Source organism: Perca fluviatilis, chromosome 7 (genome assembly GCF_010015445.1).
Source record: "Perca fluviatilis chromosome 7, GENO_Pfluv_1.0, whole genome shotgun sequence".
Lineage (NCBI taxonomy): Eukaryota > Metazoa > Chordata > Actinopteri > Perciformes > Percidae > Perca > Perca fluviatilis.
Genome location: NC_053118.1, coordinates 24,467,571 through 24,490,735, shown reverse-complemented (window position 1 = coordinate 24,490,735; position 23,165 = coordinate 24,467,571). Strand labels below are relative to the sequence as shown.

Sequence of the window (23,165 nt, the reverse complement as noted above, 5' to 3'; positions counted from 1 at the left end):
CATATGCAATGCATATTGAATTATATAGCTTTACAAAATCTTTGCATCCTAGAAGTGTTGAGACATGTATAGCATATAGGAAACTGTAAGGATTAACAGATTTTGATCCTGAAGCCCACAGTGCTGCCCATGAAGGCGACTTTGTCACCGTGCTGCTGCTAATAAAGTTCTTTTCAATCTCATTTCAACCAAAATGGCTGACAGTAGTATCCTTCCTTAACCTCTGTCATACCTTCATGTTTCTTACTCCTTAGTGCCCCCCACCACCACAGACCTCCCTGCCTTGCCGGAAAAAAGGAAGACCCCCCCCCTCCCCCAATTGTAGGTCTCCACAGCAACAGCAGTCAGATGACCTTGTCTCAGACTTGTTCTGCTGAGTCAGAAATTGAAGGATGGGTGAGGGGGATGCAGGCAGAAAAGAATACCATGGAGAAAGAAAGAGAGGGAGAAATGGATGACACAGAGAGAAAGCTGGTTATTCTAGGTGATTCCGGCTCTGTGGATGCTGCTCTTGTAGACAGTGCAGTGTCATACTAATTTACATGAAGATCAAGATGTCTTGAAGCGTAGCTGTCCATAGATGACTCAACCAAGAGAGATAGAAGGCACTGTGCATGTGTGATAGTGTGCGTAGTCAGTGCTTTTGGAAAGTATGATATCAATGTGATAGTGTGTTAATTTTTTTTAAAGCAGGGTTGTATGGGGTCCTTATCCATAGTCAGAGTATTACCTACAGTACATGGTGATCGGCACGCCCCCACTTTGGTGTTTTAAAGGGTTTGTTCGGATTCACCAAAGTCACACAATAATACAACTAACCGATGGAGGCAGCGTTAGAACAGAAACTCCTGTGTTCTGCAAGGTAAAATTACTGTTTTTTGTCAAAGGAGTGTGGTGGCTTTGAAGAGAGCATAGAGGGATATAATGGCTTCAGTTCCCTATCGGAAAGGGCTGCTTGATGGCAAGGTAAAGTGGTGAACATTTTCGAAATTTAGCATACACTTAAACTGATATTGATTTTTTTAAGTAGGCCTTTTATAGGTGGCTAAAATACGTTTTGCTGCTGCCCGTGCTGGCCCTGACCACAGCAGTACGTTTCTTAGCTTCCGTGTTGAGGCTCCTGCCTGCTTCACTACAACATTGCTTACAACCCACTTAAAAAAATCTGAACTATCCCTTTAAAGTGTACTGTATGAGTCAGAGCTGCTGATGAATATCATATGTCATGAGGCGTTAGTGTCATGGACTATGTGTGTTGTTTAGGAAAATGTGTGGGCAAGACTAAAATAGAGTCAGTATATGTGCAGCAAGTGTTAGTGTATCTATATATGAATACACTACATAGCCAAAACAACCATTACATTCATATGTGATTGTTGAGCAACTCATTCCAAAACCACAGGCATGAAAATGGTGTTATAACAGCCTCCACTCTTCTGGGAAGGCTTTCCTCAAGATTTCAACATTTGGCTGCAGGGATTTGATCCCATCCAGCCACAAAAGCACCATGTGAGGTTGAGCACTGATGTTTGGTGATAAGGCCTGGCTTACAGTCTTCATTCCAGTTCACCCCATAGATGTCTGATGGGGTTAAAGTCAGGGATCTGTGCAGGAAAGACTTGTTTTTCCACACCAAACCAAAAAGACAAATTTCTTTATGGAATTTACTTTGTGCATGACTGCATTGCAATATTTAAAAAGGAAAGGACCTCAGCCAAACTGTTGCTGTGCAATGTTGGGATCACTTTATTCTATAGCGTTAAGATTTCTCTTTATTGGATTTTATAGACCTAGCTCAAATCACGATATATATTTGAGTGTGTGTGTGTGTGTGTGTGTGTGTGTGTGTGTGTGTGTTTGTGTGTGTGTGTGTGTGTTTGTGTGTGTGTGTGTGTGTGTGTGTGTGTGTGTGTGTGTGTGTGTGTGTGTGTGTGTGTGTGAGCGCATGAAGGTGATCATCCAGCTAATCTGGTTTTATAAATGTCTGACATAATCTGTGTTCTACTCACAGTGTCCAGAAGGGTGGAAAAGAGGCAGAGACAGAGAGAAAAGGGGAGAGGAGGAGAGAGAGAAAGAGTGACAGGAACAAAAAGAGGATAGTGCTGAGATCTCAGGGGATAGATGAAGGGAAGTCAGATGGGATTAAAGAGATGACAAAAAATAGGCGTGAGAAGAAAGTGGATGAAGAGAACAAGCAATAAGACAGAGATGAAAGGAGGAAAGAGCCAGGTGGGTGGTGGAAAATTCCTCTGGGATTTGGCCTGGAAACAGTGACACATGACTGTCAATGACGGTTCAGTCATGAAACGGGAGATGTGTGGCAAAGGGCAAGAGAGGAGAGATGCAGGGTAGAATCTGTATTCACAAATGGAATGCAAAAAAACCGAAGGGAAAACAACAATTTGTCAATATTAAAAAATATAAAAACTTAAAAAAAAAGGAGCAGCACAACTCATTTTCACATATGTTAAGAATGTCCGGGAGACTTTGATTACTGACACAGAAGCATTTAATGAATTCTCAATTGAGGAGAGTTTAGGATTACACAGTGCAGTGTAAGTGCCATCCCGACTCTCTGAAGTTCCTGTCTTCCTGAAGGTGTATTTAAACGCATGCTAAAGGCGTTAAGTTTAGCTGAACCTTCAATGTAAACAAAGATATCGCAGGCGCCTAAAACACAGATGGTCTCTCTCTGGGAAGTATGCAAAAGTGTGGCAGGCCCAACGACCTCCAAAAGGAGACTGTACTGAAACAAAACATTCCCTTATCATGCAGCTGCCTAGATACCCTGAATCCATAGAGGCACAAAGTTGAAGTACTTCTCTGCCTGGAAAGGTTATGAGGTTATGTTGGACAATGACTTGAATGAGACCTGGGGTACCACTGTCTCAACTTAGCATGAGTTCGTAAGATGGAAATTCCACCACAAATATAATGGAATAGGTTTGTCTGAAATCAAAATCCATTGGTGTGTGGAGAAGGAGTGAACGTACAGGCAGATAATTGGCAACTAGAAAGAAAGAAAGAGAAAAAAGGATTTATATTTAGCAGTTCTATCAATAGCCTATACTTGGAGAAATAACTGACAATACAGCTTAAGGGAACAAAACAAGTGGAACAACACATGAAACTGTACTGAGCTATTTCAAAATCTTCCTCCTCTTCAGGATTATTATTTGGTTTTCATGTTAACACATTTCTTTTTTCTCTCCTACACTACTATATTGCAGTGTGCATAATGTTAATTTTGTTGTTTTTTCCTCAGAAAAACTGAATACATTGTATTACATTTGTATACACTTACATTGTACACCTTGTGCAACTTGCTTTGGTAGAACTGGACTTATTATGGCTGTACCAATAAAGCACAATTTGAACAGGGCATGTCTTTTTTGGGTTTTATAAATCTGGGGGTAATTAACATTGTACAATTAAAAATATACACATGGTGAGTATTTTATAGGCTTTGTGATTAAAGTATTTTAGATACAGTATGTTCAAATATGACTTATTTTAGGCAACAAGGTCACCACTCCCTGTACTAGAAAAAAAAACAAGAAAAAAAGGTTTTTCCAGCCCTGAGAGGTGTAACAAAGCTAATAGACCTTTTTCACGGGCAGACATGTTGACATGTCATAGTAGGAAAAGCACAGGTGTATTCAAAACCATTAATGATGGCTGCATTCCACTTAGGAGAGGCCCTGGTATTGTGCATGCTGACTCACTGAAATAGCTTATTGGGACACTTAATGGAATTGAGCCATTGTTAAGGTTATCAATTTTAGCTGTGCTTTTCCTACTATGACAAGTCAAAATGTCTGCTGTGAAAAAGGTCCATACAAGAGGGAGGGAGATGTCAATCAAGGACTGTGTGTTCACACCCACACAGTGCTGAGAGGACATCTAATCAACCCAAATAATTGAAATCACCTGTGTGGGTTGATCATGAGCGCGCAGGACCTCTAAAGATTCAGTATTTTTTACATGGCTTGGAAACAGCATTTAGACTTAAAAGCTGTGGTAGGCGTTATGTTTTTGGGGCCGTTGGACAAAAATTCCATAATAACATTTCAGCATATTGTAATTTAATTGGTTTGAGAGAAAACTAGGCTTCTGCACCGCCTCCTGGCTCTGTTTCCAGGCTTTAGAATCTAGCCCATGACAGGAGACTTTGGCCAATCACATTCATCACACATCATCTCAGAGAGAGAGAGAGAGAGAGAAAGAGAGAGAGAGCATTCCTATTGGCTGTTCTGCACATGCTGACAGAAAGGGGAGAGTGAGAGCTGCAGAAAGAAGTCTCACACTAGCCCTGAATTCAAATGGACCTTTTTCACTTGTCATAGAAGGAAAAGCACAGGTGTTACTAATAACATTAACGATGGCTCTGTGCCATTTGAATTTCAGTAACCCACGCCAGCAAGCCAGCATGCACACCACAAGGGCCCTGGACCAGGGACATGTAATAAAAAAGCCTTTAATCATGTTATTAATTACACCTGTGCATTTCCTGCTATGACATGACAAAATGTCTGCCAGGATTACATTTGAAACCTTCTCAGGACACAATCACACACTTGAGTGCACACATACATGGACATACATATGCAGTATATTAGTACTGAGTTATTGATGAGGTATTCATCAATTCATGTGACAATCAACCCAAATGCACACATGATTTCAAGTTGCCACTATCGTACATTATTTTCAGTCACCTCCTTTCTCTTTCCACCTGTACTGGTTCTAAATAATTTCCTCTCCTCCCTGCATCCTCCCTATTGATTTATAATAAGAACTTGATACCGGATCCCCAAATGGTGGCTATTCAGTTCAATGGATGGCTTCTTATAATAAATACATGTTGCTCACACAGACAGTATATAATGGAACAAACTGCCTGCAAGCTTATCCTGTACTATACGGTAATTCCCCTACTATGTGACACAATCGTTAGCCTATTTTTACAAAAACGTTTGCTACGGAGCCATAACGTGAGGTACAAGGTAATGGAGCCTTTTACACATTGTCGTGTTTCTTTAGAACTAAACAATGAACAAATAGAATCTTTAAACACTTCAGATGTAAAGTTATTCGCTGTCAAGTGGCGCCAAAATGAATGCTAGTCAGTGGAATGCTAGCGGGAGGTGATGGCCAGGTAGGAACAAAATGGCACCATAGGAGGTTCAAGTTCTGAAGCGAAGCTTACCCCCTTGGTTGCTCACCATATAAGTTTCTCAGCTTCCGGGTTTACTTGTGTGATATGCAGCCCACTGAATATGCACAGTAGTGTTTCTCTCGCTGGCCCCCCCACAAGGTTTTGTTCAGCCCATAGACTTTACATTGTGGTGACATCACAGGTTTTTAAATCGCTTTTATCGGCTCAAATTAGTTTTTCAAATATAATAAAGTCCATGGATTAAAAAATTATAATAGAAAGAGAGTTGGCCTTGATGTAGTTCGAGGTGTCCTGGCATCAGTTTTACAGACGTCTCTTTCAGAATGGTGGCCTATGGGGAAAATCCTTTTTGGGCCGCAGAGGGATTTTTTGTTGCAAAAGCATGTGGCCGCTGTAGAAAATTGGCTGAGGAGCGCCCTTCCTGGGGGCCTGGACCTCCCTGACCCCTCCTCCTATACTCCTCCTCTGGTAGCTGTCCTTACTGCACCATCGCTACTGCAGCAAAACCCTGCTCCATTTTAACACCATGGGCCCTATTTTAACGATTTAAGTGCACGGCGTGAAGTACATGGCGCAGGTGCGTTTAGGGCGTGTCCAAATCCACTTTTACTAGTTTAATGGTGAAAAAAAGGGGGCAGGCTTTGCGCCACGCTGTGACGGGTGCTAGATAGGGCCCTATGTTTTTTTTTCTTGTTTTACTACTCTACCTACATCTTAGCTTTATAATACCACTTAATACCACCAATCTGAGTAATCTCTACAAACAGCAAACAAAAAATTGCACCATACTTTTAATGTGAAGCATCTGCACTCCTTCGAAAAATCGTTTTCTGATTTAAGTGGATTTGATTGTTGAAATAGTCATTGCTTTCAGATGGTTTCCTGGAAGATCATTAGCTGCTAATTTGTTGTACTTGAGTCAGTAGTTTTAATGTAACATCTTTTTTTTCTAAACTCAGTAATGATTAGATGGCACATCCATCCACCTGTTTACCATTTTATGAAACTGCTTTTAAGGAGGTATTTATTCTTAGTATGCCCCGAAAGCACACTTAAACTTCCATTAAGACTTCATAAATGCTAATATGCTAATATTCTGCCATTAAAACTTGATATGATACCCGTATGGGTTCATATTCAAGGTTCATATTTTAACATTTGACTCCAAAATGAAAAGTCAAACTATACTTTTTGTAGAGAGCTGTCTTTTCTTAACCGGAATAGTATTGTTGATTATGCAGAATATTTTGTACTGTCACACTGCCCCATTGTTACTTCAGCAGCTAAACCCTGTTTATCATAGTACATTACCTTTATCACTGATGATAAATTTCATACCACCTCCATTTCAAACTTTTAATTATTGTATCAGTCCACTAATTACGTAGAATGTGAAAAAATATTATCTCAGATTAAAAGGAATGCACTGCAAACTGCCCTCAAGATAGATTCATTAATTCACCTTGTTGATTGTAAAGCTTTATTATCTGATGTTTTTTAGGATTCTTGTAATTGTTTTTACTAGTTATTTTTGGCAATTGTGGTCGTCAAGTCTATGTTTTTGTTGTTGTTGCTGTTGTTGTTGTATGCCAGTTGTGTGATTTTCTAATTATTTCTTGTTCTCAGGTCTGCACTGTTGTCCCGAATTAGTTGACTTTACTAGAAATTTGCGTGGAAACCTGTTGCTTTAAACCATCTAAGTTTTTACACAAGGTGAAACTTAACAGGTTAAGTTGTATTTACACAGAGCGGTGAGTTGATGCAGTAGAAAAATTAAGTTGACATTAGTAGTCATTACTAAAAGTCCTTAGTAAACATAAATAATTTTTTTCTGGAGTCATGTTCACTAAAATAAGCATGTTAAGTTAAAGCTTTAGTGCGTAACTATTTTATATTAATGAACGTCCGTTACATTTAAGCTGTTGCCAAATGAGTTGATACAAAGGTCTCACTTTGCCAGAGCCCCCTCCACAATTGTGAAATTGTGCTCTGGTTTAATGGCATTTCTTTAAACCAATCAGAATCGTCATGGGCGGCGCTTAACTTCGCACAGAGCCGCTGCAAAATAGTTGTGTGAGAGAAAACTCGGACAGATAGTCTAGCTAGCTGTCTCAATTTACCCTGCAGAGATCTGAGGAGCGGTCAACAATAGTCCTCATAAATCCACCAAATTTAAAATTCCAACACAAAGAAAGCAGAAGGAAAAGGAAAATATATGCATTCGGCGGAATTTCCTGCAGCACCGGAGCAATCCCGGAAGTGGAACGTGTAGGATATAGACTAATACAAAGCTAAATATAGCTGCAAGCAGCAATGAGGGGGCCAAGCAGTACACTAGTAGGAATGGCATTGCCATGGTATGAGCAAGCACTCACAGCAACTTTGATGGCAATTGGATAAAGAATGGCTGAGATATCAGCTTATTTACTTTGTTACAGTGCCCCTAGAGGCCAAGTTACACCAATGTCCTTGTGCGCGCTCACAATCAAGTGCCAAGTCCCTGTACCAAGTTTGATTTTGATATGTAAGTGTTGCTGAGATATGAGCCTACTTCCTGTGATTATAGCGCCCCATAGTGGTCAAAGGTCACCAAATTTATTTTACGTCCTCGAGATTGGGTCTTGAATCTGTTAGAAAAATCTGAAATTCGTAATCGTTTGATTTCTGAGGAGGAAAAAGAAAGGCTTGGGTCCAATTGAAGATTAAAAACAAAAATACTTAAGAAAACAGAATGATGAAATGACAAGACACAAAGCAAATGTTACACTGTAGCTGACAGCGGACTGAATCATGCTTCTCCTTGATGGAGTCACATAAAAACAGTCTCAAATCTTTCTCAGTATTCCGAATTTATCCCAAAGGAGTTGAGGGTGGTTCCTCAAATTAAATCTTTCCGTATCAGATGTCTCTCAAAAGAAAAGGTGTTAGTTCCCAATTCATGTGTCTTGAGGCCACATCCGGTCACAGGATCCTACCAAGTCGGTGTCAATTGTTTCCAAACTACAGGAATACTCATTCTTTGTCCTAATCAAGTCTGGCCCAACAGTGGATGGTTCTCAAAGCTGTTTAAACAATAGGTCTTCTAGAGCTTCTACCTCTATGCTAAATAAAAGACATTGACTTAATCAATTTCTTTAGAAGCTAGGGTTGGGGTGAGGTAGTCGATTGCTGATTCTGGTGTGATGAAATCGGTATTGATTCAGTGTATTTTTCCTAGCTGCAGTGTTCATTTAACTAAAAGTATATTTTTTTATCAGACATCACCAATGGTTTAACTTTTTAGAAAGACTCCAAATGTATTGTGCTTCCTCAGGATAGGGTCCCAAGTTCATGTACCAAGTTTGGTTTTGATACGTGAAAGCATTGCTGAGATATGAGACTACTTCCTGTGATTATAGTGCCCCCATAGTGGTCAAAAGTGATCAAGTTTCTTGAGCCTCCTCCTAATTGGGTCACGAGTCCAAGTATTGAGATTGGTTTTGATACGTGAAAGCCTCCCCAAGATATGAGTTCACTTCCTGTTTAGCGGCTTCGCCGTCGATTTCAATTGGCTGTGACGGCATTGACTACCGGTAGCTCTCTCTCTCTCTCTCTCTCTCTCTCTCGTAGCCCTTTCACGGAGCTCCCGCAGCTCTTCGTTCAATAAACTGTCTGTATACTTACAAAGTTCTCAATGCTTCGGTTAACATGTAGGGACCCTCATTATGCTACCGTTGAAGTTTGGCGATACTTTGAGCCTTTTTAGTGGTACAAAATAGCGATCTGTTTTTACTTTCCCTGTGCCCCGAATACTAGCGTTGTAAGCTAATCAGCGGTCCGTGCTAGCTTCTTTCAAGCTACAAACACATTCGATTAGCATGAAAACATGTCCCAGAGAACGATCGAGTGGGTACACATCTGTTATTAACCCCTAGGTTAATTTTGCGCCGGAATTGTCCTTTAAGCCTATCAGCTCCACAAAACTCTCTCTATACTTTGCCTGGAACGCTACCAAGTCGTGAGTCGTGACTTGAAGTCGTAACTTACGGGTTGAAAATAATGACCTCTTGAAGAGTCCATCATGTTTTTTTAATCCTCCTGTCCTCCTTGGCTACTAGCGACTGTGTGGAAGAGGGGTGGGGGTGGTGAGTGATCACGGAAGGCTTGAGTCATGTGGATACGCCAACAGTTTTGTTGTCATTACTTAGAATTCCTCATGGTGGAGACAGAAACTACGCACTACAACTTTAAACATGCAAAAGAATATAACACATATAAGACACTAGGCTATTTATCACTACTTAACAATTAAGATTATATAATTATTATTTATTATTATTTGTTTTCCTTTTTGGCGGTATAGTTTTTAGAACAAAGTATTACACACGTTTGTTCCAATAAAGCAGAAGGGAACGCTAATAGCTATTTTGAGTGTATGCCGTAAGTATCTATTTTACATGCCATCAGTCCCCACCTGGGTCTCGGTCATGGTGCAACAATAAATAGACATAAATAGGCAACGTAAAGGAATTCTGCATATTGTAATCAAAACAATACACATACGATTGTGTAGTACTACAGGTTATGTTTATTAAATGAAGCGCAAAATATGTCGCCGACTAGAAATAACTAGTATAAGCTAGCGCTAGCTAACGTCAACGTTAGGAAGCCGCTAGCTAACTTTGTCGTGACTTTGCCTGGAACGCTACCAAGTTGTGAGTCGTGACTTGAAGTCGTAACTTACGGGTTAAAAATTGTGTCTAGAACGCAGCAATAGGCACAGAACAGTTCAAATGACCCCGCCCTTCCCATACAGAAACCATCCTTAGTTATCTCTGCTTAAGATGATCTGTGCACTGCATTCTTAAGCTGATTATTACAAACAACTAATGTGATTTAGTAATGAATATGGTTTTTAACAAAACATGAAAGAATAATTAGTGACCACTAAAAAGTTTAAATATAACTAAATTTGGGTTTACAGTGTGTCTTGAAAAATGATTAGATACAGTTTATATAAAAGCATTTATACCGTGTAAACAGATAATGTCTTTTATGTTGTAGGTTATTCTTACAGTTAGAGATGGTCCGATAACGATACCAGTATCGGTATCGGCTCCGATAGATACTGCCTAAAACGCTGGTATCGGGAAGTACTGGAGTTTATGCACCGATCCGATACTACTTAATAAAGCCCTAAAAAAATCTACTTTAAAGTAGTTTATTTATGTTCTTTTTCCGTTATAACTGACTGTCAAACTGGATAATAAAAGAAAGTTCTGTGGCGTTCATTGTTTGTGTTTGTTCATGTTTCACAAAGAGTTTAACCTGAGCCAGACAGACAACAAAGATAGAAATAATATCACATCCATACAGGGATAGTAGTATACAGTTGTTAAAACATAATAAAATATATGACACAATGGTATCGGATCGGTACTCGGTATCGGCTGATATGCAAGTTCAGGTATCGGAATCGGTATCGGGAAGCAAAAAATGGTATCGGGCCATCTCTACTTACAGTAGTTAAAATGTCTTACTTTGACAGGTGATTTCAGAAATAAAGAAACTTACAAGGCCTCTCTTTTCACTGAAGCCTCTCAGCCAGGAAAATATTTTTTGTTCACTACTTTCTATGTAGCTGAAATGTAGACTAATTCTCTGCCATATGTTTTCACCTATACTGAATTTTATAAGTTGTTAATTATCTGACTTTTATTTCTCCTAGTTAAATCCTTTTATTATTTTGTTAATGGTCATGTGCACATGAAGGTGTTTTCAGTTACAATGGCTGATGCCTTGGGTGCAAGGCAGGGTATTACATGATCTCACCAAACTCTACTGCGGACTAATACCAATAATAAAGGTGTAATTGTCATACCCTGAGGAATATGTCAATCAAGTACAATTTCTACATGCCCACACAGTCCTGAGAAAAAGTCTAATTAATCAATCTAAGTGAAAACACCTGTGTGGGTACACAGTGGTGTGATGTAAAGGGGCCTTAAAAAATACTTTAATATTTTGGGAAATACGCCTCTTCACTTTCTTGCTGAGTTAGATGAGAAGACTGATAACACTCTGTTATCACAAGAACCCCAGGAAGTGTGAGAGGGGCTGGTAGTTTGTTACCTTTGGACAAAGCAAGGCTAGTTGTTTCCCCCTGGTTCCAGTCTTTGTGCTAAGCTAAGCTAACCGGCTGCTGGCTGTAGCTTCATATTTTCATTACAGATGTGAGAGCGGTGTCACTCAAACTATCATCAGTGGTATAAATAAATGACCTTATGTACAGTATTTTTTATATGAGTTCTCATATAAAAAAAAATACTGTTCATAATGTAACATTCTTGAAGTACTTAACAAAGCATGGTCATTTGTATCTAATGCCCGGATGTCAAATTGCTTTATAAATGAGGTCACTAGGATGAGGGAAAACGGCTTTTGAGTACTACGATTATTCAGCAGATTAGCAGATGAGCTTTTCACCTAAAATGGACTGATGGACTCTGTAAAACCTATTAAGTGGTGCACTCCATTTGTAAGAATTTTTCAGAAGTGCTCTCTTGTCTCTCTCATTTTATCAACTACCCTTAAATCCTCTTTCCATTCCAGAGAGAGGCTGTGGTAGCCATTTTGCTGACTGTCTATCTGCCCGAGCTGCTTTGAAGCTGTTTGCTTTGTGTTTTTTTTTAGGTCTGCTGAGCTTGTAGTGTGCCATGCTCACTTATCAAACAAATAATAATAATAACGGTTTGCATGGTAAGCATGTACAGTAAGCAGCCTCGGGAGTGATGGGAATGATGAGTGTGGTAGCAGAGCTGTAGTCGAGCCATGTGCTCTGCAGGGGAACTGGTCCTTTAATACCCATCAGCCAACGAAGCAGAGGATGCTGGGAGCAGGTTGTCCTTGGAAACGACCTTGCAGGGGGGCTAAGGGATGAAAGAGGGAAGAGCACACATAAGGGGCAGATAAAGGATAGTAAAAGGGGGATTGGTACAGAGAGTGCAGGGAAGATGAAGGAAGCAGGGAGTGAGGGGAAAACTCACAGCAAAAAAGATGTAAAATGTGTTCATCTCTACCAAAACTGTGCATTTACTACTAAATATAACAGATGATACAATAAATAAAAACGATAGACGGATAGCCAGATAACAGACAGATGAATGAGATATAGATAGATAGATGATAGCACTAAGAGGATTTAAAGTTCAGCGACATAGTTCTGTCTCATTCCACCTCTCTGTCTCTTCCCCTCTCCCTCTGTGACAGACATGCGACGTCAACCCGTCCAGATTAAATTGACAGCATGCCACACACACTTACATTGCATAAGAATTTCTCTGATGAAAGAGAGGAATAAGAATAGGGCCCAGATTTAGAGGGGGTAATAATGTGGCTACAAAATGTGTGGTTGTAGTTGGGGGGTGAGGATAAAGAAGTCTTAAAAACTTAACTTAAATATTCTAATTGACTGCCTTGCCGAGAGTTAGATGAGAATGTCAATACCACTTTCACATCTGGATGGTAAGAATGAAGTTACAGCCAGCCGGCCAGCTTAGTTTAGCTTAGCATAAAGACTGGAAAGAGAGAAAGCCTTGCTCTGTCCAAAGGTAGGAAAGTCTGACCAGCAGCACCTCTAAAGCTCACTTATTAACACATAATATCCTGTTTATTTAATCCATACAAAAAAACTAACTGTAAAAAGGACAAGTTGTGGTTTTACAGGGTTTATGTACCAGACTATTTCTTGACAGAGAGCAGTAACTTCCTGAGGTCATGCCGACTTAATAGTCCAACACATAACCCATCAGCCAGGCTAGCTGGTTCCATCTGTTTCCAGTCTTTATGCTACACTAAGCTGACGTCTCCTAGCAGTAGCTTCACATTTACCGTACAGACATGAGATTGGTTGATCTTCTCATGTAACTTTTGGCATGAAAGTGTCCAGTTTCCAAAATGTGTACAACTAATACTTCAAAAATAAAATTTAGACATAACTTTTTAAACTTAAATGAGATACAAGACTGATTACGCTTCTAAACACTTTCATTCAGTATTTAACAGCATTTGATTATAACCTCCCCGCTAATCTCGACAATAGCCTAATGATGCGTTCACTTGCAGAGGCCTCCGCCATATGTGGTGTCAGCAGCAGACACAGTAGTGCTGTGGCCCCACCAGATGTGTTGCTGTGTGTGTGGCCCCATTCTGTTCAAGATGATTGAGTGCAAGTATGTTTGTGTGTGTTTGCATCTGTGTGTATCTGCCTTTGTGTATGTATATGAGAGATATTACAAAAGAAATAAAGACTCTAGTGTGTCTTAATATGTTGGCATCTGTGTGCGTCAGCATACTTGTGCATGCACAATGTGCGTCATTATGTGCTCTCTAGCCATGGGACTATTGTGTGTGTTAGTAGGGGGCTGCTGCTGCTGCTGCTGCTGTGCCCATTGAGTCAGTGTGATTGAGTGCTAGCCTGATGCTATGCTAGCTAGGCAACCTCAGCAATGTTTTCATTATTGCTACTCTGCTTGCTAATGTTAATAGTTCATTTGTCTTCTGAGTGTATGCCATCTGTGTGTGTATATGTGTGTATGTGTGTGTGTGTGTGTGTGTGTGTGTGTGTTTATGTCTTCTGTCCCCCAGGCTTGTCCACTGGATGTCTATTTGTGACCTTATCCCGAGCTCTGTTCAGACAGAAAGAGGCTGCTGTGTGCTCATTACTGTAAGACTCTCGCAGACATTGTTCCCTCAGTGGGAGTGTGGAGTGTGTGACTGGATAATTGGCTCTTCACTGGCCACTGCTTTGTCCCCTCTGTGTGCATTCACACGTACAAGCAGTAGCCCAAATGTAAGCGGATGGTCTGTGAGAGCCATGTCATGTGTATGACAGGTACTGTACATATGACATTGATCGTGACTGAAGCACTCGTTATTCAACAGCTACATAAGGTGTAGTGTAGTATTGAATAGTAAAGGGATCGCTAGCTGTCAGGGTCATCCTAATCAAGTGACCCTGGAGACTGGAGCAGGTTGCCCTGGCAACTATAGCGGTCCTCCTCCTCTCCATCCTCCTTTCATTTCACTCCTTGTCACATTACTTATCTGTCGCACATGCTGCACACACACATCCAGACAAGATGTTCATAGCAAAGGAGCATGTTTAAGATACAACTAAGAAATGCACAGTTCAGTGTAACAGGCGAGTCAGAGCCAAAATTAAATTATAATAACTTTACCTGCATGGGGAAGAGAGGGAAATGTTAGGGAAGAAGTAAAGGTGAAGATGTATGCAACCCACATCAAATATGTATGTGCTACCTTCAACCAAACATCAAACTACATCCCCATTGTATCCCTCCCCTGATGCTAAGAAGCTGGTCTATTTATCTCCTCAAAGCTGGATTTTGGATTCCTGCCAGGAGTGTCCAGCCTGCTGCTCGGATACTAATTAGAGTCTGATCACACCACCAATTTCCTCCACTAACGTTACTGGCTATGTCTGTGCCTTTATATACTACTGATTTATATTATATAAATATTTATTATATAAATATGTAATTTCTAGGAGAGTGGGTTGATTTTCCAACTTCTTATCAGATGTCCTTTTGACTCTTTGCACCCCCTTAATTAAGCTCTGCATTAGGGGAAATTCTCATCAAATTCTTTTAAGGAAAAACTCAGGAGCAGCACATCTCATTTCACATATGTGAAGAAGATTCGGGAGACCTTGATGAATTACACACAAGCATTTAATGATCACTCAATTGAGGAGAGAATTTAGGCAGGCAGTGCAGTTTAACCACGATGTGTTTTGTGTCGTGCCGTCCCAACTCTCTGAAGTTCTTCCTGAAGGTGTATTTAAACACATGCTGGAGGCGTTAAATTAAGCTGAACCTTCATGGTTAACAAAGATATTGTGGGCGTCCAAATATTTCAGCACAGATAAAATGTGTTGTGTGTTTACTTTCTCTATGGCCTTGGCAGGATGAGGCAGCACTGCCTTATCATACAACTGTTACGTCTGCCTTCTTCCATGAAGACACAGAGTTAAAGTGCTTCTCTGCTTGGAAAGGTTATGAGGTTATGTTGGACACTGACCTGAATGACCTGGGTACCACTGGGTACCACTGACAGTGGTACCTGGGTACCACTGTCTTAACTTACATAGCATGAGTTTGTAAGCTGGAAAGTCCACCACAAGACCTTAATCTTTACTGCATCCCAGCCTCTGAAATGAACTTTCCCACATCTATAAATAGCAGTAGCTGTTTAGAACAGGCCTCCAGACTATGTTGTGTTATGTGTCTATTTATGGCATTGGCTCTTAATTATTTTAATTCATCCTGCATGTTCTTGCATCCATGTTGTCCTCCCCCCCCCCAATTCTAAAAAAGCTGCAAGTCGTCTTGTGTCTTCTACAGACTTTTACTTGTACACTCCGTCCTTCTCACTCACACATTGCTCCCTCTCTTCTTCTTCTCTCCTTGTTTTCCTCTACATCCCTTTGCGAACGGATTCAATGGTGAGTTTAATTCTAGCGGTAACACGTCAGTTGCACTTGACTTTTTACTGCCCTAGATATTTGCGTCTTACATATGCATTTTCACATCGAACATCTTGAGTGTGTGTGTGTGTGTGTGTGTGTGTGTGTGTGTGTGTGTGTGTGTGTGTTTGTGTGTGTGTGTGTGTGTGTGTGTGTGCAGCATGTGTGAACAGATGAGCAATGTGACCGGGGTGATCCTAACGGCTGATTGGCTAATTCCCTGTCTTCTGAACCGTCCCATGATGCTTAGAGGAAGTAAAGCTCCCAAGGTTATGCATGCCAACAGATGGGGGAGCATGCGGCTAGCAACAACTGCACGCACGCACGCACGCACGCATGCACGCGCACGCACACACACACACACACACACACACACACGCACACACGCACACACACACAGACGGGTGAAGCAGAACTTTATCCTTGGCAAAGCCTTGGGGATTTTCACATTTCCATTTAAACTGCTAAAGACATGTTATAGCAGTAAATCACAGGTTATTCACATCCTCAGAAGAGCAAGGTGGGAGAAGGACAGAGGACGGTGGGATATGCTCTTGGAAGCAAACCTGTTTAAAAAACCTGCTGTCTTTTTTGTTATTTGTTTTGTGTTGAATAAAAATAGTGCTGAAACATCAATTGACAGAAATTTTGAAAAAAAGATAATGATGGTGATTGTTAAGAATAGCCATTTCTCAAGAAAAAAAATTTAATTTTGCTCGTTCATCACTAAACTTCTTGGTTTTGGACTCTTGGTTGCACATAATCTTGTACTTTGGGAAAATTCTTAACCATTTTCCAATAATTTAAGGGCTAAACAAAATGAAACACATCTACGGATTAATTCATTTCGAAAACAATTGATATGTGCAGCTCTAAACATAAACTAAGTGCATCCTCACATTGTTATGTCTATGCTGAAATCCAATTTGAAACTCTTCAAATTTCAAACACTTGAAACAAATTAGATGATGGCAAATCATTTTTGACTGGAAAACAACTGACTTACAACATGAGCCATCTCTATAATAATCGCGCAAACTCCATCCACTGATGAAGACCATAAGACACAATTGAAAGGTCCTGGAAACAATCACAACAGTAAGTTTCAAGTTAGCAAACAAGTTTTGCACCAAAGTGCTTTGTAAGTAGACCTTAAATTCAGATTTCTATTACAATTATTTGTTTTAGTCAAACATTAGACACATATTTTTTTATATATATATATATATATATATATATATACATATATAAGAATGGATCTTTGTATACAGCCCATATTGAGTGCCTGGCAACACTTACTTACTTAGAGTCAGATAATCCACAATCCAGCTGTTTAACTAATGCTGATGTATTAGCCACATTATTCAGCCTGAGGACACTGGTAGTGGCAAAGGTCGATAAGGATTAAGCTCTGCCCTATTACATACTGTTTACTTACAGTGGACAACTAATGTTAGGAGGTTAAACTACATCTGCTTGACAATAGAACTAAGGAACAGACTAGGTTATAATATAAGGAATATAATTAGGACTGACATCTTTGTGTCTTCCATCTGCTGACTGTGCTTGCAGATTCCATTGATAATTTCAACCCTTGGTGTGCTGTTTCTCTGAGGATTATGTAGGTTATGAACGAACATCTGGACACACCCTGGCAGGCCAACAGGCAGCCCCCCCCCCTCCGCCCTCCCCACACACACACAACTAAGTAATGATTCATGCCATGTTAGCTTGCACATGCTAACACGCTGTGCTACTAAATCAAGGCTTGTTTACTCTGAGTCGGACCATTCATTACTCTGTGAAAACAGATCATTATTCAAGTGTTTCCCTGGCAGCCATTTGAATGCATTGGTGTGTCTGTGTCAGAGCGTGTGTTTGTGTATCAGACAGCAAGGTTGCACGTGTGCCCAGAAATGTGATTTCGTATTGAATAGAAAGGGGGCTGATGAAGGGGAGGGAGTTTGGATGAGGCACTCAGTCGTTCAAATGTTGTGTCATCACTGGGAAATGAAACATCTGGCTCTGTGGTGGTGGTGTGTTGGCCTTGGCTGGCTGGTTTCACTAATTTACTCACTCAGTTGCAAACACAGAGTTACCCAGGCTGATTGGGAAGTCTGTCTCTCTTAGTGCTGGGGTAGCTCTATCGTAAATAATCCAGGTTAAACATATTGTGTTCATTTTATTTTAATGAACAGTCCTTATTATGACAAACATGTGGTGTACACGTTGATTTTGGTCCTGTTTAAAGTTGTTTTTGTTTGATTATTTGTTTATCTACATACAGTATGGCTGACAAATTGATTGAATAAATGAGTGCATAAATATAATGAAAGCAGATGCTTTTATACACAGAATGACGGGTCATGATAAATACATAAATCAAACTGTAGGATATGGTGTTCAGGGTCACCAGATCTCAATCCAATCGAGCACCTATGAGAGATTTTGGACCACAGCGTTAGTTAGACAGAGCTCTCCACCACCGTCATCAAAAAACAAATAAGGGAATATATTTTGGAAAAATGGTGTTCATCCCTCCAGTAAAGATCTACAGACATGGAGAATATATACCAAAGAGCATTGAGGCTGTTCTGGCAACACATGGTAGACCAGCATCTTTAATTTATCCCCCATCTGTAAGTCCCGGACACTAAAACAGGACCCCCCCCCCCCGCCCCCGGTGCCCCCAGTGCTGTGTTTATAGGATTAACACTTGTGTGTGTCACTTTTTATTGCACATGACTGATCATCACTACACAAGGATGAATTACCATCCAAGTATATGAAAACCTAACTGGTAGTTTTATGACCCCATCATTTGCTATCTCATCCTGCTGATTAAAGCATATTCCTCATCTGCTGCATCAAATTCATATGTTATAAGTGACTATACTTCATGACGACTAAAGGTCCTAAAACCCTGTCTCCTCTCTGTCTCGCTACCTTGTGAAAAAACCATTGAGAAAATGTGGAGGCGGTTAAGGGGAGTCACTCAGCATGTATAGAAAAGTGATGTAACCTGAGTTGATAGCATTAAGTATAAAACATAATTTTAAACCAAATGGCATCATGACTGCTTCTGGGAAACAAGCTGAAAATGTCACACAGACACACAAACATGGTTGCACCCATGCAAACACGGCAACTATTCACAACAGGCAACACTGTGTTTAAAGTGCTCATATTATGCTTTTAGGCTTTTTCCCTTTCCTTTATTGTTATATTGTTATATATCTTTTTGTGCACATTATAGGCGTACAAAGTGAAAAAGCCCAAAGTCCACCCCAAAGGGACTTAACATCTCCAACAGAAAACACTGTTCACAAACTGCTCCAAACAGCTCTATTGTAGTCCAGCCTTTACTGCCGTGACAAACGTTCGTCACTTTGTAACACATTATAATGCTTGCCTAGCTGCTAGCATGGCACAGCCTCATACTTTGCAACTGACTAGCTAGCAGTGCATGTGCGACTCCCAACAAAGATGCTCTACTGTGTTTTCTGCCCCCAACGGCTCCTTCCAGGCAGCGCTGCCTGGAAGGAGCCGTTGGGGGCAGAAAACACAGATAAACAACAAAGATGGAATAGAAGTGTGATGCTTCACTTGGTAGCTAAAACAGAGAGCTCAACACACAGGGTGAAAAGAGGAGCTGCAGCAATATGCAGTACAACAAAAAATATATTGTTTTTTGAAAATTAAACCACATAAACCTATTCTGGTACAACCTCTAAATACAATTATGAACCTGACATGCACTTTATGTGCATTTTACTATTTGCAACATGTATTTATCTCTCCTCCACCTGGATAATTGATATGACACACTTTATATTCTCAACAGGTATGTCAGCACGCACATATTTTTTTTTTGGTGGCTAATGTTAGCAAACGTTTGATAGGTTGTGCTTGACATTACTTAATTACTGACATTACTGAGTCAGATCACTGACCTTGTATTTTCACCATTATTCTGTAATGACCACTTGGGGCCACAGTGGCGCTCCTCAGCAAAATGTGCATTGGCTCGTTTTAACGTTCCATTTTTAGGTAATTTGCCTGATATTCTTTGTTCATTATTACAGAGTCATAGATGATTATATCTTATAAAATATATTTCAAGTGTTGACTTATACTATTTAATCTATGCTACAATGAACATTATTCTTTAATGACAACAATCATCTCGTAAACACAGTCATCGCCTTTTCCTGGACAAAAATATTAAAATTTGGGTTAAAACTCCTCCAGTATATAAAATTGTAAGTTACATCACTATGTAGAGAAATTCAAAACATAGTATATCTGCATTCACTATGTAAGTGTTGGTCCTGCCTTAGGCATGTAGAGAGCAAAGTGCTGTAATATTGAAAAGGACCATTATCAGTTTGTCTGATGGATGACACTGTTTGTTCTGGTTGTTTGTTTCAGTCATATTATGTAATTGTGTTTTGCTGTTACATACAGTTGCAAAGAAAATACTTAACAATTACTGTAATTATATCATTACAAATGTGTCAAGTTCTTTCACATAGAGAGGGCAGTTAAGTTTTCAAATATTTCTGTTTTCATAACGTAGTATGTAACTAATTCGATTTAACATGACTCGAATTTTCAAAGTGAGAACATTGGGAAACGAATAACACACACATTTGAACCAATCTGAGCCGAGCCAGGCCTCACCCAGCTGTTTGTTAGTCTTGTCTGCCCCTTCACCTTTATCTCCTCTTTAATCCCCAAAGCCTCTCTCTCTCTCTCTCTCTCTCTCTCTCTTCCTCCTTCACAGCATGTACCTCTTTATCTATTCCACCCGCTCTATCAGTTTCTCTCTCTTTCCATCCCTCTCCAGACACACATGCCTTCGCTATTGCGAGGGTGTCTCGACAGTGACACTCACCATGGTGCCAGTGTTCGTGCCCCCCTCGTCCTCTTGCTCTCCTCTCACACAGTTTGTCCTTCTGGCCTGGTGTTCACATAATTAGCCCCATTGAGAGATGATGGCAGAAGGAATGGAAAAAAAGAGGGAAGGAGAGAAATGAAGCTGAGAACAGGTGAGTGGAAAACAAGGCTACAATCATGGATTCCTAACTTACAATCTTCCTAAACTACTCCCAGTTTATTTTTTAAATATCAGCACCTGAAAAACTGCAGACACACATTCTGTCTCCATGGGGGTCCACTCGTGTTAATTTAATCCTCTAATAGGCTGTAAGGGTTAGTATCTACATCTAAAGAACCACTGAACCAAATCATCTTACTTAAGAGAATATTATTTAACTTTGTTAAATTGCTGCTTAATTCTGACCGTATGCTTTAATCTGTATTTCTTTCTTAAAATAGATATTCAAGATGGTTCAAGGTATACTCAGCCTTGTCAGGCTAAAACAGGCCTGTATTTAGAAACGTATGTGTGTCTCTACTCACCAACCAAGCCAACAGCATGCAGCCAAACATGCTCATCATTGTCATACACATGATGAGCCTGGGCAGATTTTCTCCATCAGGTCGCTGGTGGCTAAAAAGAGCACTCAGGTTAAGCCTGGATGCATGATGGATGTTTCTTTGTCTGCCTTTAACATGTGTTGCCACACATTTGTTTTACTGACAGTCAAGGTCACCTAATAAATCCTGCCTTACCTTCTTTGCAGGAATCAAATCAGCTGTTTCCTCCATCCCCCATCTTTTCTTTCCATGCCGATTCGCTCGATCCCTCTCTTCTGCCTCTATTTTTAACCAGCTTAGCAGCACTGAAGGCATGCAAGGTTTATTCTCTGCCTTCTCCTTCACTCATTACCTGGCTGCCAATTCACAAAGTCTGTTAATCCCATAATGCTGCAACTGCACAGATCACTGCTAGTTTAAAGAGAAGATGGCAAAGCGTGAGAACAGTTTCCCTTCAAGAATTTGTTCTATTCTGTTCAACTCCATTTGATTCTCAAAAATACTTTAAACTGAACTCCTCCTCTTTGCCTATCTTTACGTCTGAGTACTCCATTGACAGTGTGTGCATTCCCACCATACTAATGTAACACTCCTTCGATCAATACATATACAACCATTAGAGAGAGTTACAACTCCTGCTCGATCCCCAGATCGTATTTATTGATCAAGACATTTATTTAGTAGGCATCTTAAAGTATATTGCAAAGTCAGCATAGGCAGGGGTGTACTGATGGATGGGAAGGGTACCAAAGAGGAAGTGGATATATATATATATACAGTGCCTTGCGAAAGTATTCGGCCCCCTTGAACATTTCGACCTTTTGCCACATTTCAGGCCTCAAACATAAAGATATAAAACTGTAATTTTTTGTGAAGAATCAACAACAAGTGGGTCCCAATTATGAAGTGGAACGAAATTCATTGGCTATTTCAAACTTTTTTAACAAATAAAAAACTGAAAAAGTGGGCGTGCAAAATTATTCAGCCCCTTTACTTTCAGTGCAGCAAACTCTCTCCAGAAGTTCAGTGAGGATCTCTGAATGATCCAATGTTGACCTAAATGACTAATGATGATAAATAGAATCCACCTGAGTATAATCAAGTCTCCGTATAAATGCACCTGCTCTGTGATAGTCTCAGAGGTCCGTTTAAAGCGCAGAGAGCATCATGAAGAACAAGGAACACACCAGGCAGGTCCGAGATACTGTTGTGGAGAAGTTTAAAGCCGGATTTGGATACAAAAAGATTTCCCAAGCTTTAAACATCCCAAGGAGCACTGTGCAAGCGATAATATTGAAATGGAAGGAGTATCAGACCACTACAAATCTACGACGACCCGGGCCGTCCCTCTAAACTTTCAGCTCATACAATGAGAAGACTGATCAGAGATGCAGCCAAGAGGCCCATGATCACTCTGGATGAACTGCAGAGATCTACAGCTGAGGTGGGAGACTCTGTCCATAGGGACAACAATCAGTCGTATACTGCACAAATCTGGCCTTTATGGAAGAGTGGCAAGAAGAAAGCCATTTCTTAAAGATATCCATAAAAAGTGTCGTTTAAAGTTTGCCAAAAGCCACCTGGGAGACACACCAAACATGTGGAAGAAGGTGCTGTGGTCAGATGAAACCAAAATCAAACTTTTTGGCAACAATGCAAAACGTTATGTTTGGCGTAAAAGCAACACAGCTCATCACCCTCGAACACACCATCCCCACTGTCAAACATGGTGGTGGCAGCATCATGGTTTGGGCCTGCTTTTCTTCAGCAGGGACAGGGAAGATGGTTAAAATTGATGGGAAGATGGATGGAGCCAAATACAGGACCATTCTGGAAGAAAACCTGATGGAGTCTGCAAAGAAGACCTGAGACGGGGACGGAGATTTGTCTTCCAACAAGACAATGATCCAAAACATAAAGCAAAATCTACAATGGAATGGTTCACAAATAAACATATCCAGGTGTTAGAATGGCCAAGTCAAAGTCCAGACCTGAATCCAATCGAGAATCTGTGGAAAG

At 40.3% G+C, this 23,165-nt stretch overlaps 1 long non-coding RNA gene across 3 annotated transcripts; it reads right to left on the bottom strand.

Moving 5' to 3' along the window:
• Positions 1–1,893: 1,893 nt before the first annotated feature.
• On the bottom strand, positions 1,894–21,902 carry LOC120562289. Of its 3 annotated transcripts, none has more exons than XR_005639733.1 (4): positions 21,342–21,902; positions 21,129–21,219; positions 20,602–20,667; positions 1,894–3,010 (listed from the first exon to the last, which is right to left on the bottom strand). It is a non-coding gene; the product is annotated as an uncharacterized LOC120562289 (long non-coding RNA). The 3 variants fall into 3 exon arrangements; XR_005639731.1 differs by lacking the exon at positions 1,894–3,010 and adding an exon at positions 10,613–12,087 and having other exon boundaries at positions 21,342–21,901; XR_005639732.1 differs by lacking the exon at positions 1,894–3,010 and adding an exon at positions 17,894–18,140 and having other exon boundaries at positions 21,342–21,901.
• Between the last annotated feature and the right edge of the window lie 1,263 nt (positions 21,903–23,165).